This window comes from Idiotropiscis lumnitzeri, unplaced genomic scaffold (genome assembly GCF_059441095.1).
Source record: "Idiotropiscis lumnitzeri isolate Australia: NSW breed Sydney's pygmy pipehorse unplaced genomic scaffold, RoL_Ilum_1.0 HiC_scaffold_104, whole genome shotgun sequence".
Taxonomy (NCBI): Eukaryota; Metazoa; Chordata; class Actinopteri; order Syngnathiformes; family Syngnathidae; genus Idiotropiscis; species Idiotropiscis lumnitzeri.
The window spans coordinates 3,373-20,021 of NW_028283642.1; the positions used below are offsets into that span (position 1 = coordinate 3,373).

Here is a 16,649-nt window from a genome sequence, read left to right on the forward strand (position 1 = left end):
GTTAAACTGCACAAATATTTGAAGAGCCATAGAATTCAAGAATCACACCAGTGCTGCTACTCCTCCGAACGGGTGAACGCCCTTGATTAACAACCTGCGTTGAGGTGGCTTTTGAGATTCGTGGTGTGGGAGAAAAATCTCTGAAGGCATTCTTAGACTTCAAGAGAGGGTCCACAATTTTCAAAGATTCACTTCCGTCTGAATCAGAGGCCTCACTTGTATCCGGAATATATTCATCTCCACTGTCATCTGAGTTGGAGTAATAATGCTTATCCATTCCAAAGTCAGCCTGTTTTTTTAATCTAAAAAACAACAACAACGAAATATAAAGGATAGAAGGCAGGAGACCAATAAAATATATGCAATTTGCTTGTAAGATTCCCTGAAATCTATATGGGTTGTTTACCTGTATACTTTTGGTCCTCCTGAGCCTTGGGATAGTAATATGGTCTGGGTCTGAGGCGCAAAGTTCAGGGGCAGGATTTGACAATGATTCGTCAGAATCTGTGTCGTTATTCCAAGGAAGATTCAGCCCATATTTTTTGTCCAAGGGAGGAGACTGGGTTGCATCAGAGTCCAAGAGAAAATTGAGAACCCATTAAATACTTAATCCCCAGAGGAATCTGCACAGAAAAAGGTCTTAATTCTATTTGAAAAAAAAAAAAAAACTAAAATATTGATGAATGATATGACAAAATAATGTAATAACAAAATTAATTGACCGTAACAAAAAGCTCCCGGGAGGAAAACTACATTAAATGTTTTTTTAACAGGGCAGTGAAAATATTGGAAAATAAAAACGATAATAAATAAAATAATATAAAAAAAGAATTCAATGTGTATCGATGGACCCATATGAAATACTTATATCGCTATGTACTTATCAGCCATATCGCCCAGCCCAATATGTAACTGCAACTTCAAAACCTCGGGCCATAACAGGATTGTAACATGGGATGCATATCTTCATTCCTAAATTTGTAGATCCCGAGGAGGCTGCTCAATGGTCCTGGTAATCTAAACCTCAACCAATTCGGTCACAGCCAATGTTCTCCATCCTTGTTAAGAAGTTTTGAAATGATTTAATAGATATACTATTGCAAACTATACCAGAATTTTAGACATTTTAAACTTTTGATCACAATTTTACCTATTTTCTAAAAATCTGAAGAATCCACATGCCAAATCACCTGCTGTAGACACATAGGTTCTGTTCTGACAGATAATTCAGTTACAGGTTGTGTACTTAAAGCCAATAAGAGGGCAATGCAGCAGTCGACAACCTGACGAAAGCTTAAGTCTCCCAATGAGAGAACTGTAGTGGCTGGTAGGTTCTTAGATTGTAACATAGTAAAGACATATACTAGGCATAACTGTATATCATATGATGATGAGGGAAAATATTATTAGCTACGATTTATGTCCAGATATATTAGAAAACTTGTCCAACCAGCACAGGTCTATCTAATGTCAAGGGAGAATCACCCCTGTGTGGGGGAGCGACTCACGCCTCGGCAAGTAGGAATCCAGACACGGACAGCAGACTATAAGTTTCCGGCCGGGAGAGATGAAACCTCAGTGAACAGGTCTGATCTCTGAACCTCCAGTTCTCTCCAAGCCTTTTATTGAATATCATAAGTCACGTCGACATGTGCCGACACATTTCAATCAATACAGAAATCAATACAAGTACATACGACCGATTCAAAGGTACCTAAATTGTCAAGGGCATGTTTACTTCGGTCCAGCTGGTGTTTACTTGGTCCATGTCCGCCTCCCCTCATGTGTGTTCAGGAGTGGAGTTTGTTCGGTTGCCCTGACCTAAGTGGTCGTCCTAACCTAAGTGCGGTGGTGTGATGGTTAGTTCCTAGATTTTAGTTAATAAATGAACTAGAGTTAGTAACAATATCATGAAACTTTATGTGTTATGTATTTATGTGTTATGTATTTAAACTGTGCATAACATTGGACTGTATGTAAAATCAAACTGTTGTGTGATATTAGACTGTGTGTGTGATATTAGACTGTGTGTGATATTATTTTATTACATTCGATAACATGATTGCTCCTATAATGTTCTTCACATTTCCTTGTGGATTATTTTTAATACAAATCAAGCATTGTCTGCAAAAGTTTTTTGCATATTGTGTGAACCCAAATGAATTAAAGTGTTTGTTTATTTGATCAACCATGCCCCCTGTTGACACATGGCATGGTCCGTGTGTCACAATTGCTGCCCATGAAAATAGAGATCGAGGCAGCCATGGCTTATCATCCGGACCGCTGTAAAGTCCGTTGTCATATGTTGCTCCTTTTTTTATCCACAATCGTTTTTCTGCATCAGACACTATCTTGTGCCTTTCCTTGAGAATGTCTTGCAAGTCATCAGTTTCATCTGCCTTGATCTCAGCTTTACAAACAACGGTATTTTCTGCTGCTGCAGCTTTTGCCGCCTGATCAGCAAACCTGTTTCCTACTACCACTGGGTCATTTCCCTTAAGATGTGCTTCACACTTACAAATAGCTAGCAATGAGGGCAGCTGGATCGCAGCCAGGAGGTTAACAAGCAACGATTTATGTTTGACCTCTTTTCCTGTTGTTGTGATAAACCCACGAAGCTGCCATTGACGGCAAAACGTGTGTGCAGAGCTGTATGCGTACTGGCTGTCTGTGTACACTGTGACGGGCCTGCCCTCATAAATCAAGCATGCTTTCGTGAGAGCGACCAGCTCAGCTGCCTGAGCAGACATATTTGAGGCTAGTTTTCCTGCTGCGACTATGGTGGTTGCGGTTGTTACTGCATAACCTGCATGACTTTTGCCACACTGATCTTTAAACGCGGATCCGTCAACAAATATGACATCCCCCTCTGCTAGGGGTATATCAGTGATGTCTGGTCTAGGTTTATACATAACGTCAGTTTCTGTTACGCAATCGTGTGGGGTACCATCATGCGGTGTGGGCATCAGAGTTGCTGGATTCAATGTTGTACATCGTTCAATCGTGAGGTTAGGTTGTGATAGTAGGAGTGCTGTGTAGGACAGGTGTCTTGCTGGTGAAAGAAATGACATTTTTGATTCCAGCAACAAAGCTGAGACCGCATGTGGCACCTTTAGGGTTAGCTGGTGATAGAGGACTACCTCAGCTGATGCTTGTACTGCTAGGGCGGCTGCCACTACAGCTTGAACACAGTATGGGGTTGCCCTGGCAACAGGGTCTAAGTATTGCGAGTAATATGCTACTGGCTTAAGCCTAATGCCATGGTGTTGCAATAATACTGAGGTCATGTAATCTCGCTTAGCATCTACTGTTTGAATGAATGGCTTGGAATAATCAGGCAATGCTAGTGCTGCAGTATCAGTTATTGCCAATTTCAATTTGTCAAAAGCTGTGTCAGTAGACTTTGTCCAACTCAATTTTGCTGACATTGCCATTGGATCAGTGTGTATCATGTTTTGTAATGGCTTTGCCAGGAGCGCGTAATCTATTACCCAAATTCGGCAGTAGTTGCATAACCCTAGAAAAGCCATTAATTGTTTTTTAGTAGTTGGTTTTGGTGTCGCTACGATAGCTGCTTTTCGGTCTTGACTAATTGTTCTCCCGTCCTGTGTGAGTGTGTGTCCCAAATATTTAACCTCCCTCCTCCACAGTTGGAGCTTATTTTTAGAAACTTTGTTTCCTGTTTCTGCCAAATGTTGCAATAGTGCAACTGTATCGATCTTACATTGGCTCTGTGTCGGGGATGCGACCAGAATGTCGTCTACGTACACAATGATTTGGCTACCCTCTGGTGGGTCAAATTGGGATAGACAGTTAGCGATAGCTTCTGAAAAGATAGTGGGTGATTCAGCATATCCCTGTGGTAATCGAGTGAATGTCAATTTTGCCTTCTTAAATGTGAATGCGAACCAAACTTGTGCTTTCTCTGATAGCGGAATGCTAAAAAATGCATTGCTGAGATCTATTACCGTGAAGTACTGTGAATCTGATCGAAGCGAATTCAACAATGTGTGTGGATTTGGCACATTTGGGGTTCGTTGTATGACTGCGCTATTAACTGCTCGGAGATCTTGCACTAACCTCCATCCCTCTGAGGGTGGGGCCTTTTTTACTGGAAAAATAGGTGTATTGCATTCCGCTTCAGGTGCTTGTATCAAAATTCCTGCTTCCTTTAATGCATTTATTATTGGCTCAATTCCATTTTCAGCATCAGGTTTGGCTGTGGGAAATATTTCAACCCATTTTGAAAATACATCAATAATCACCAAACAATATTCATACCCTCGTGACTTGGATAATTGAATGAAGTCCATATGTATCGTATGAAATGGGTGTTCAGGCTCTGGAAACGAGCCTCTTTTTGGTTTGATTTTAGTTAATAAATGAACTAGAGTTAGTAACAATATCATGAAACTTTATGTGTTATGTATTTATGTGTTATGTATTTAAACTGTGCATAACATTGGACTGTATGTAAAATCAAACTGTTGTGTGATATTAGACTGTGTGTGTGATATTAGACTGTGTGTGATATTATTTTATTACATTCGATAACATGATTGCTCCTATAATGTTCTTCACATTTCCCTCCTTTTTATCGTAATGTAATAACACATCAAACTTACACCATCTCATGCATGACTTTCAGTGTAGTTATCATATCCTTCTTACACTACTTCAAATTCGTAGCTGGCATCTTCATAATCCGCCAGCAACGTTTCTACTTCCTCCTGTAGGCTAACCTTTGCACTTTCAAACATGCGGTCAAAGATTTTCAATATCACATGTCTTAAACAGGGGATACAACAGCACCCTACCACAGATAACAATGCGACCCCGACACATATGGAAACAAACACAGGTATGAGAACATCTTTCCATTGTCCGAACATGTTACTAAACCAACCTATCACGGGGTGATCAATACCAGAATGAATATGCATAGTTTCAGATAACATTTGGAGTCCCTGGAGAGTTTTTGTGATCGATCCATCGGGGGCCGTATTGTTAGGGATGAACATACAACACTGGTCCTGGAAAATAGAGCAGACTCCACCGGCCTCAGCCAACAGCATATCTAATGCCATCCGGTTTTGAAATGCTGTTAGAGAGGTTGCGTCGAGCTGTTCGGCCAGTGCCATTCCTAGAGCGTGTGTGTAATTAGTGAGAGTCAACACATTGTAATGGATGTAATTAATGCGATCAACATTTTTATTTGGGGTAATCCAAATGAAGATTGATTCCCACCCTGCCGCAATTTGGTCCACCAATTTGTATTCGTTTGGCACCCCCCTCGGCACCCCTATGGCATCGATATACGTTGGATTGGGTCCCATATTCAAAGGTGCAATGTTTCGTCTCCTCCTATTATTTAGAGTGTGTGTCTTGACTATGGCTATGTGAGCTGGGAAGATTAGAATTACGTGTGCACATGACCCACTCCATTCCTCGGGGAGATGCCCCCGGAGAGTCTTCCCCCCACACCACCACCAAACATCCCGTCGTTGGTACACGAGTCGATTATTAGTTGGCACAATAATGGTTGTGTTACACATAAAATCTGGCACTGTTCCGACAGACGGGCAGGTGTTACCGGAACAATTTCTAGCTATGCAGGCATAGTTCCCCTCCTGGGGAACCTGGAAGTAAGGGGGCTGATGGTTCGTTTTCCCCCGTATTCGAACTGGGGTGACCCCTTTCATGAGTCCTACGTCAGCCGGCCCCTTGCTCCACAGGGAGTTGGGCAGCCCCTTCAGGGCTTGCTCTTCCACATCTGTTAGCAAAATACATCACATCTCCAGAGGTGGATGCATGTGCACCTGCGGGTGCATTGTGACCCTGAGTGTGAGTTTGAGCCTCGACCATCCAGTAGATGGGGAGGTCTCTAGTTTCTCCCCACTCCGAGTCCAATCCCTAATAGTGGACACCAATGTGGCAGAGACAGCGTTGTCGCTCCACTCGTCTTGGTGTGCCTTTGTTATGGATATATGTTTACTCCCTGGGTCCGGCATTAAGTCCAAAATGCATGCTGGTGGGTCCACCGTACAGAATGAGGCGGGCCCTCGGAAAACAAAATACATCACTTGGACTATGCTCGGGCCACACCGGAGCAAAGCCTCGGTGTAGGGCTCATCTGGCCCCGGGGTCCTACTATATCTTATGGTCATGTGTAATTCTTCTGCTGGCATTGTATCATACTCTCCCACAAGGTGTTTTTTTGACAAATCAATGATATGCTCTGCGGTGTGGGTCACATCTGCCGAGGGGAATTCCAAACTCCACCAGTAATATGGCACGTCCTCAGCTTCCGTGACCATCACAGGAACGCAGTCTAGGGGACAGTGAATTACTTTAAACACCCCTTTATTTGTGGGAACAATGGCTAGTTCCATTTGGAGCATATCTGCCCGTCCCAACAAGTTATGTGGGCACCTAGCCATCATTAGGACTCGGCTAGTGGAAGCTACCTCCCTATTCTGGCCCCATTCCAATCTTACAACTTCACTCAAAGGAACTTTCGCCTCCTCCCCACTCGCCCCCGTCATTACTACCACACGCTTAGATTTTGGCACACTGGCTGTCTCTCTAATTACAGATCTTTCCGCCCCTGTGTCTGCGAGGCACATCATAGGCTTATTGTTTACATATACCAAAGTTTCTGGTCTTAGTTTTGAATGCACGTCTTCTTCAGACAGCTGGACCTCTATCTGATTTCGGCCACAATGTTTATCTAACACAACACTTTTCCTCCCTTCATCCGTCCGGACTTCTCCTAGTCATGCCTGCTTGCCATCTCTCTCCCGACATTCTCTGGCAAAATGCCCAGATCTAAAACAAACAAAACAAAGTCCTTTCCTCCTTGCCTCCTCGTTATCACAATCTATCCATGCTTTTATTTGTGGTTTAAGGCCGAACAAAATTGCTTGCTTCAATTGCTGGTTGAAGGGCCCATTAGGGTGACCATCTTCACTGATACCACTGTTTATTTTAAATACTGGGTACAATCTAGCCCTGTACTCTTGTACTGTTTCTTCCATCGACTGTGTAGTTTGACTAATCTTAGCATAGTTTGGATGTTTTACAAACACACGACGCATATTTGCAAAAATGGAGTCTGGATTGCTTAAACTATTAACAACCTCGCCTGGTGACATAATAAGATCGTTACTTTTCCCTGTGTATGGGCTCCACTGCCCTTTGCACTGGTGCCATTTTAACCCTGTAATTTGCATGAGTGCCTGCTGCATTTCGGGGCCATTTAGATGATAACTTTGTTGCAAGTCAATTATTCCCTGAACGCACCCTTCTACATCATCAGTGGGTTTTGGAACATGTTCGAGGACCTTAATCATTTGTTCTTTTGTCCAAGGCCTATGAACCAATACATAATGAGGTTGGCCGTCTTCCCCTGCTCTCGGATTTGCCACCTGGATGAGCGGGAAGGTCTCAGTGGGTTTACTTACCTCGGGTCCCTCCAGGAGGATTGGCGTTCCCCCCCATCTCTTTATTCCATGATAACTCGGGCCCTTGACCCCTACGCGTCATCATGTGTGGCCCCGCATTATGTGATGTGGAATTAAGGTCATATCTCGGCGGCGGTATTGTCGGGTACAGCTGTGTCGTAGTGGGTGTGAATGTAACATTATCATCTTGTAATGGTGGTTTTACTTTTTTCATTCGTGTCTTTTCCCCCTCTTCTATATTTTGTGTTGCATTTAACTGCTGTTCTACGCTTGGCCCCGTAAACAGCTGTTCCTTCCTTATTTTAATCACTCGCTTACGTCCCCTTCCCTGTGTCTCATCATCTTCAGCACGAGCAACATTAATACCACTTTGGCTCTCCCCCTCTTTCTTACGCATCTCCTCATGCCAAACTCTAGCCTGCCTCAATTGTTTCCCTGGTGTATCACGAGTACGTTGCTTTTGCCGGTCATGAATGGACAGGTTTCTCAACAACTCCCCCGTCTCTCTTACTCCAGCCAAGTCTGGATCAAATTGATAGCGTCCTTTCCATTTACCCAAGTACTTCGTACTACCCGGGAACTTGAGTTCCATCTTTTTTACCATATCGGGTGATTTTGACCTGTCAGGTCTGGCTCCCCTTTTTTTATCTTTCTTCCCCATTGTCTGCTTGTTAGTAGTCACACAAAAATACTTTGAGAGATTCTCTGGAGAAATGCTACGTGCTCGTTCACTTCCCCTGATGTCAAGCTTCTACCTTTTGACCTAGCGTCTCAGGAGGACATCAGCTTGGTGTTTAAATTTCACGGAACGTGAACGATTTTAGATCTCCTTCAAATACTCTCCACGCACACACATATAATCCGCAGTTAGTATGTCAGTCACAGGCCTGGTCAATTCACTGTCTCACTTGTTCGGACCCGAACCACCCGGGAGTTCCGTTACCCAGGTGCACCGTTAAAACAACTGGTTTTTAATCTGCAGAAGCTACGTTATCTGCAGTAATGTTTTCTTGACTAAACCAAATCTACAGAAGTTACGTTATCTGCAACAATGTTCCAAATCTGCAGAAGTTACGTTATCTGCAGTGAACAACAACAATAGTGAAGTAGCTAAGTCTCATACCAAAAACCGTCTAGGTGCCGTGGTACCCAAAATACTTCAAGAAGTTTTTGTCTTACCCCTTGCCGTCCGTGTCTTTCCTCTGGTTCAGTCGGATGTCAACCGGGGCACTCGTCGGGAGATCCTGCGAGACCGGCCTCAAAATCAGGACGAGATGAGGTTTTTTAAGTCCTGGTTGCTGTGCACAGTCTTTTCCTCCGGTCGTCACCGCCTCCCCCTCCGCATGACCCGGTCAACACCCGTTTTGAAGGACCGAAGGACCACTGTAAAATGTCAAGGGAGAATCACTCCTGTGTGGGGGAGCGACTCACGCCTCGGCAAGTAGGAATCCAGACACGGACAGCAGACTATAAGTTTCCGGCCGGGAGAGATGAAACCTCAGTGAACAGGTCTGATCTCTGAACCTCCAGTTCTCTCCAAGCCTTTTATTGAATATCATAAGTCACGTCGACATGTGCCGACACATTTCAATCAATCCAGAAATCAATACAAGTACATACGACCGATTCAAAGGTACCTAAATTGTCAAGGGCATGTTTACTTCGGTCCAGCTGGTGTTTACTTGGTCCATGTCCGCCTCCCCTCATGTGTGTTCAGGAGTGGAGTTTGTTCGGTTGCCCTGACCTAAGTGGTCGTCCTAACCTAAGTGCGGTGGTGTGATGGTTAGTTCCTAGATTTTAGTTAATAAATGAACTAGAGTTAGTAACAATATCATGAAACTTTATGTGTTATGTATTTATGTGTTATGTATTTAAACTGTGCATAACATTGGACTGTATGTAAAATCAAACTGTTGTGTGATATTAGACTGTGTGTGTGATATTAGACTGTGTGTGATATTATTTTATTACATTCGATAACATGATTGCTCCTATAATGTTCTTCACATCTAACTGTAATTTTAACATCTCAAGACACGACAGGATGACCACATGATACGCATACCTCCTTTTCAGAGTCTGTCAAAACTTGAGAAGGCTGCTTCGATGTTCTGGTGGCATCAACCTCAGCCGATTCAGTCATTGTCGGTTGTCCTCCATCCTAATGAACAAGTTGAATATTAATTTAATGAATTAAAAAAAGAAAATGGATCAGAATTTTACACATTTTAGGCTTTGGCCACCCAAAACAAAAACTAACAAGTTCACGAATGAAACAAAACCAATTACTTTAGCGCATGACAATTAATCTTCAGTAGAGATATGTTGTGACTGATATTTCAGTCACAGGTTGTCTTTTGAACGCCACCAGGGCCGCAATGGAGCACAGGACAGCCAAAAGTCTTCTTGTCGGACACCTGTAGTGGCTGGTAGGTTCTAAGATTATAACATAGTAAAGGCACATACAACTCCTAACTGTATTTCATATGATAATGAAGGAAAAGATGATTAGCTATGATTTATGTCAACAATAAAAATGGCTCTACGGGGTCCCCACAAACACAAACCTGACAGTTGGGTGTCAGATGGCCAACATACCTGACACGCAATTCAACTCAACTGGACCCCACAACACAAGAAAAAGCTGAGTGAGCCTCAAACCAGACATACACATTCACTGACAAATATCCTGTGACACCAGATATATTAGAAGTCTTGTCTAATCAGCACACGTCTATCTAACTGCAATTTTAACATCTCGAGACACGACAGGATGAGTACACGATACGCATACCTCCATTTCTGAGTCTGTAAAGCCTGGAGGAGGCTGCTTCGATGTTTTAGTAGCATCATAAATTTATTGAATTAATTATATTTGAGGTTGGATTAGATTTTTACACATTTTAAGCCTTAGCCACCCAAAACAAAACATAAGCTCATGAATGAAATAAAACTAATTAATTTCGCCCATGCCAATTAATCTTCTGTAGACACGTGTTGTGACCAGTGTTGTTTTTGGCAGGCATTTTAGATTTTGTCCAAGTCATTTGGACAAAGTGCTGATTTGTTTACATCACATTTAGTCATCCCAATTCGTTATAGTTTTAGTCCAGTTTTAGTCAACGAAAACTAAAAAAAGGGTTTTAGTCCAGTTTTAATCGACGGAAACGCAAAAAAAGTTTTACCCTAGTTTTCGTCAATTTATTCACAAAGGTTTTAGTCCAAGCGGCACGGTGGCCCAACTGGTTAGCAGGATGGCCTCACAATATTGAGGTCGTAGGTACGATTCTGGCTCCGGCCTTCCTGCGTGGGTTTCCTCTGGGTAATTCGGTTTCCTCCCATATTCTTAAAACATGCATGGCAAGTTGCTTGGACACTCTAATTGCCCCTAGGCATGAGTGTGAGCGTGGATGGTTGTTCGTCTATGTATGCCCTGCGATTGGCTGGACACCAATTCAAGGGTGTACCTCGCCTACTGCCGAAGACAGCTGGGATCGGCTCCAACACCCCCCGCGACCCTAGTGAGGAGAAGCGGTACAGATAACGGATGGATGGATGGATGGGTTTAAGTCCATTTGAGTTAAAACAAGGCATTCAAGGTTTCCACCCAATAACAAAGACTTTTGGATGGACTACAAAGGATTCTTCATTACAAACAGAAAAAAGTGGCAACAGTGGAATCAATGCTCACTGCTCCAAAATAAGCAGAGAAGCAAAACATTTTGTTGGGCAACTGTTGTGGCTTTATTTCACTAAAAGCAACATAAAATAATTTATGAACCACATGCTAACAATTTTGTCTCGTCAACGAAAAAAATTCATGTACATCACGTCATGTTTTCGTCATAAAAGAACCTCGTTTAGCTTGTCATCGTCATTAAAAAAGGGGCGTTAACGAAGTATTTTCGTCATAGTCATCAGTGACGAAAACAACACTGGTTGTGACTGATATTTCAGTCCCAGGTTGTCTCCTGAACACCACCAATTGGGCAAGGGGGCGCAGGAAAGCCTGGGGTCTTCTATTTTTACAGTATAGAAAGGCTAAATATCAAATTGAAACAGTGTTTTATATCATGAATATACAGGGTTGGTGCTGGTTCTGGTAGGGAAACCACAACATAAAGATGTCCTTAATTAGTCCCACAATGGGGATATTTGCAATATGGCATATGATGGCCTAACAGGGCCACCGCCCAGAAAAGAGTAACGCAGAACTTTGTAATACTGTCACTCCCTGACCAGTTCGTTGTTCCTGAAGAGCCAAACTTTGACTCAGACCCACAAATTTGAATTACAGATAGTGGACAATGGAGAACTCCCCCAGTCAGTCAGCATGTTCAACTTCCATAGAAACCTCAACATACATTTATTAGATTGCCAAACTAATTGGAAACTACATCACCAGAACACCACAAGTGGGCTCTGTTATTGTACTTAAAGATGCATCTTACAAACCTGTGTTCTCCAAGGCCAGCTGGTCCATAGTCTTAAGTTATTTCTTCGCCAACATCAATGTCTCGGAGCGCAAACAGACAGAGGTGTGGTCTGTCCTCTGTTGTCTTCTTCTTCATTTTACAGTTGGGGTGCATGTGGTCATCATTAACCAGTCTTCCCAGACTGCCATCTTCTTGAGCGGCATCAACACTTAAAATAGATTTAAAAAAAAAAAAAAACAATTATTCAATCAATGTCAGAAATTAATCTTTGAGACAATCTTGTGTACACAAAACATAAAAATAGGAAATCCACAATTTTTAAATCTTCTAAATCAAATCATACAAGAAATTTCTATTGGAATCAGACCCTATTAACAGCTTGTCTTTGAGACTTCATGGTCTATATTTTCATTTGTACAGATTCAACGCATGAATAAAAGTAATTACCGTATTTTCGCAGTCATAAGCAAACAAAGCGCCCTGTCAGTCGATGCGTCCATTAAATGGACAAAGTACCACTCACGTCCATCAGCCCTTGTCATCAACGAGCTGTTGGAAGTGCATGTTAGCACACCCTGCTGGGCAAAGAGTGAGTTGTCCATGCTTACAATCGACCGTGACAAATACACCATCTGACTATAATGTTTGGGTGATGGTGTTGGAAAAAGCTGGACAAAGGGCAGCTGTCCACAATGTTTTAGTCTGTCTTATCATTTATGTTATTGCAAGCAAGAAACGTCCCAGGTTTAGACAACAGACAAAAAGTCCAAAGCATAACAGCACATCTCTTTAAACAGCCATGCAAATCTCTCTAAACAGCTATGGGATTGTGGGTCTCTGCTCCCAGAATGCATTGCTTGAATTAGCTAAGGCTGAGTGGCTTTTGTATTATTTTCATTTTTTTGGGGTATATTGATGGCATGAGAGATACATGTTTGTGTTAATCTTATTTCTATGTTTCATTGTTTGCTTGTATGATGAGTTTTTTATTTTTTGTGTGTGGTGAGCAGCCAAGTCCCTCCCCTGACGTTGCTTTGTAGGCTATTGCCAATGCACCTAATATTGGCCTGAGCCATTGTCAGCTATTGTCAATAGAGACTTGGCGTCTGCTGCAACAATGGGGTGATTGCTCATGTTATTGGGGCATAGTAGGCTGCTATCGGCTGTGTCAGTGTGGGCAGCTCTGCCAAGTTCATGCTATGCTAACAGCAGCTGTGCTATCGTCTTGTCAGGCGGTGCGTCCAGTATATGTTACAAAGACAGAAATAGCGGCCTCAACAGGTGTTGCGCCCTTTGACACGGCGCGTCTTTTGGGTGCGAAAATACGGTATACATTTTTGCTTAGAGAATGATTTTTCCCCTAACACTTATGGGATGAGTATGTGTTTATTTTTTTAAATAAAAACAAAAATAAGATAACATCTCAATCTTTGCCTCACCTCCAAGTTTTTTCTTGCCGGCGGAAGTCAAACAAAAAGACAGTGCCTCTTCCATCCATCTTCCTGCGTTGAGATTTATCAGAATCTATCAATTTTCCTCTGTACTCCATAATAAAGAATAAAGTCGTCTTTCCTGAAAGGGGCCTTGGTAAATACTCCTCGACCTAGTTAACAGGGAAATCAAGATAGCTTCGTCATATTTTTAAGCACACAAATAAGGAGTCATCATATTCATTTGGGCCACTATACTAATGTAGGGTGGTTTGAAACATTGCTTCTTGTGAGGGATAGAGCAGAGCCCTTCTTTATGATTTTAAAGGAACAGACCAGCCAAAATTCATTTTCCAGCATTGCATTAGCCAGTATGTATTAGGACTGAAAGTACAAATGTCAATGGCACCTGGTTACGTAAAAAAAAAACTTTAAGATTATTTAGTTTCATAACAATGACATACACTGTATACACAGTCATATTGGATCGCGTCACGTGATCTCTGTGACGTATAACGTGCTTTACACTAGACTATCAATATCGGACTTGTTCACCGGTCTATTGTGGTATAAAAATGCCGGAGGGCGTCATCAAGTACAGCCTTAATTTAGATAGAACTCCTACCATCAGGTTTCACGCTCACTGAAATAACTTGAAACTGACAAAAGAAAAGGTCAAGACACTCTTAATGTAAAATAACCACTTAAAAAACGATGTCAGCTTGGTTATCAGAAAACAATAATATATCTTAGCAAAAGCGTTAACATCATACCTTTAAATGAGTTTATATACTTCGCTTCTAACTCTGCAGTCTTGTCCAGACCCTTGACTGCATGTTCAATAGTATCCTGCTTTGGGGACTTCCTGCATCTCAGGGAAGGCATTGTTTATTCTATAAAGAAAAAAGACAGTTTTGTGTTGAGAATTATTAATACTATAGGCTAAATGGAGTTTTAACAATATCAGTGTAAGAAAAATAAATTATAAATTAAAAAAATATCAATCCCTCCATCCCAATTAACGATTTCAACCATAATAGTTTATATTGAAGTTTAAACAACAGACAGACAGATTTATGCAGTGTGACTACAAAAATCTTACCAAAATTGCATTCACAGTAACCTTTGCTTTAAGAATCATGTAATTAACCAGTGAACATCGTGTCTTACACAAAAATTAATGACAGAAATTATCATGGTACTTGCATTCTGTTGTTCTATAACAAAAGTGCAAGCTGTTAGCTCCGCAAAGCTAACGCAACAAGCTAGCGTCCCTCGTGCTCACATTCAATGCAAACCTGACCACCGGATGAAAATACGCGTCGGTTTAGTTCTTTAAATGAGTAAAAGCACCATGACGTTTTATAATTATTCAATGCTTAACTGGAGCTCGTCAATTATGTCGATGTAGGAGCACATGTTTGCTAGGCCAGTGTTGTAGGCCCACATCCATGGTGCTACTTTGTATAGTGTTTTCCACACAACTATCTCTAACCATGAACAAATGCACTCGAGGCATGTTTTGAATAAAAACAAACGAAAAACACTTACCTCTCCGTTTCAACAGCAGTTCGAACTTCGAAGTGGTGATATTCTCCAGCGTTAAGCACCTGCTCGAACTGCGAATAGGTCAAATTCAACAGCGTCTTTTTTCTGTCTTAATAAGGACGCGATGAGAGGAGGAGCGCTTGCCTTTTCGTCAGCACGCCCCGCGCGGGTGGTGCTGCTTTATCACTCTCTATCTGTGCCCGCCCGCCGGCATGTCGATAGAAAAATAATATTCCTTCAAACATTACTTTCATCTTCTTAACGTTTTGTAGTGAATTTAACAGGTTCACCACTTTTTTCAAATACACCAATGGAAAACAGGTCTTAATTGAGGAAACATACAAAGAGCGTCTCACAAACACCTTATGATGAGCAATGTAATTTGATCACGTTTTTTGTCACTGCCTGGACGTCGGTTCACTGGCCTGGTGGCAGTGGCTTGTAGACACTGTCACTGAGTGGGAACGGATCTCAAGGTGGGTCAAACTAACCCAAGCAGTGGATCGGTCCGTTTTTTAAATTTATTAATTTTTTTATTTTATGTATTTATTTATTATTTAATACAAGGGCTTTGGCTCACTACCAGTGGGCGGGACCAAAGAATTTGGGTTTCCTTTGAGCTAGGAGGCAGTCAAAGGCAGTCCAATCCCCGGCAACATAAAGCGCCTAGCTCTGGGGACATGGAATGTCATTTCTCTGGTAGGGAATGAACCCGAGCTGGTGTGTGACTAGACCAGTGGTTCTCAATTATTTCCTGTCATGCCCCCCCTACCAAGAAGAAAACAATTCGCACCCCCCCCACCACAATTTTTTTTTACATTTTGTACTAATGTACATGTTCTTTGCATATTAATGTTAGATTGTCAATAAAATATCTTACCTTAACAAAGCTAAATTGATAAAAAAAAATATCATTTTGAGAACGACTATTGTGAGGATCTCGAAACTCAGTACTCTGTGGTGCTAATATTGATGAGATGATAAATATGTTGAAGCCACAGAACAAAAAGATTAGATATTGTTTGGAAATTAATGACGTACATAACAAAGGAATATCAGCCTTGATTGGAGTACATTACTGCATTTACATTTTTAATAAAAATGAAACAATTATTGATGTTATGACCACTATGAAGAATTTAAAAAAACAATATATAGGGATAATTATAGTTTTCATTTTGTTATGTTTAGTCTGTTCATGTTGCATTATTTTTATGACAAAGATGATGGTTAATCGTAGGTTTGTTGCCCAAATGTACCGTTACAACCTGATTAATGTTGAGAATGACGAACTCAAACTGGACACTAAAACGTAAAAACACATGGACTTCTTGCCCCTGTCCACACACGTGCACACACACACACAGCATACACGAAGATCCGGGAGGTAAGGACGGCTGTCCTCTCCTACAACGAGGCAAGGGCCTCCACCAAGTCACCCCAGGGACAAGTTTTATTCCCTGATGGTCATCAAATTATGAGGATCTCATTCTACGCCGGAAGGGAGGAGGGGAATTTTTCCCTAATGTGAGGTTTTCGCTACTCCACTGATGATCACACTGTTGTATGATTTCATTATGATGATCTGTCTTAAAGCCGTAAGGACATGATTTTTAAATCCACAACAGGGGGGAAATGTAAGATGGGCTGAGGATAGGTAATCAGTTTGTGTATTCATAATCATGTTTTTATACACTCATTAATGTTTAACACACACAGAGACACTTACTTGTTATTTTAACACACACACACACAGACACCGTATCCTGAAG

The 16,649-nt window shown here is 41.7% G+C and overlaps 1 long non-coding RNA gene across 2 annotated transcripts; it reads right to left on the reverse strand.

The window, feature by feature from the left end:
* Positions 1–8,648: 8,648 nt before the first annotated feature.
* Positions 8,649–12,031, reverse strand: LOC148315547 (uncharacterized). 2 transcript variants are annotated; one of them, XR_015840828.1, is made up of 3 exons: positions 11,919–12,031; positions 9,529–9,624; positions 8,649–8,846 (listed from the first exon to the last, which is right to left on the reverse strand). It is a non-coding gene; the product is annotated as an uncharacterized LOC148315547 (long non-coding RNA). The 2 variants fall into 2 exon arrangements; XR_015840827.1 differs by lacking the exon at positions 8,649–8,846 and adding an exon at positions 9,122–9,225.
* Between the last annotated feature and the right edge of the window lie 4,618 nt (positions 12,032–16,649).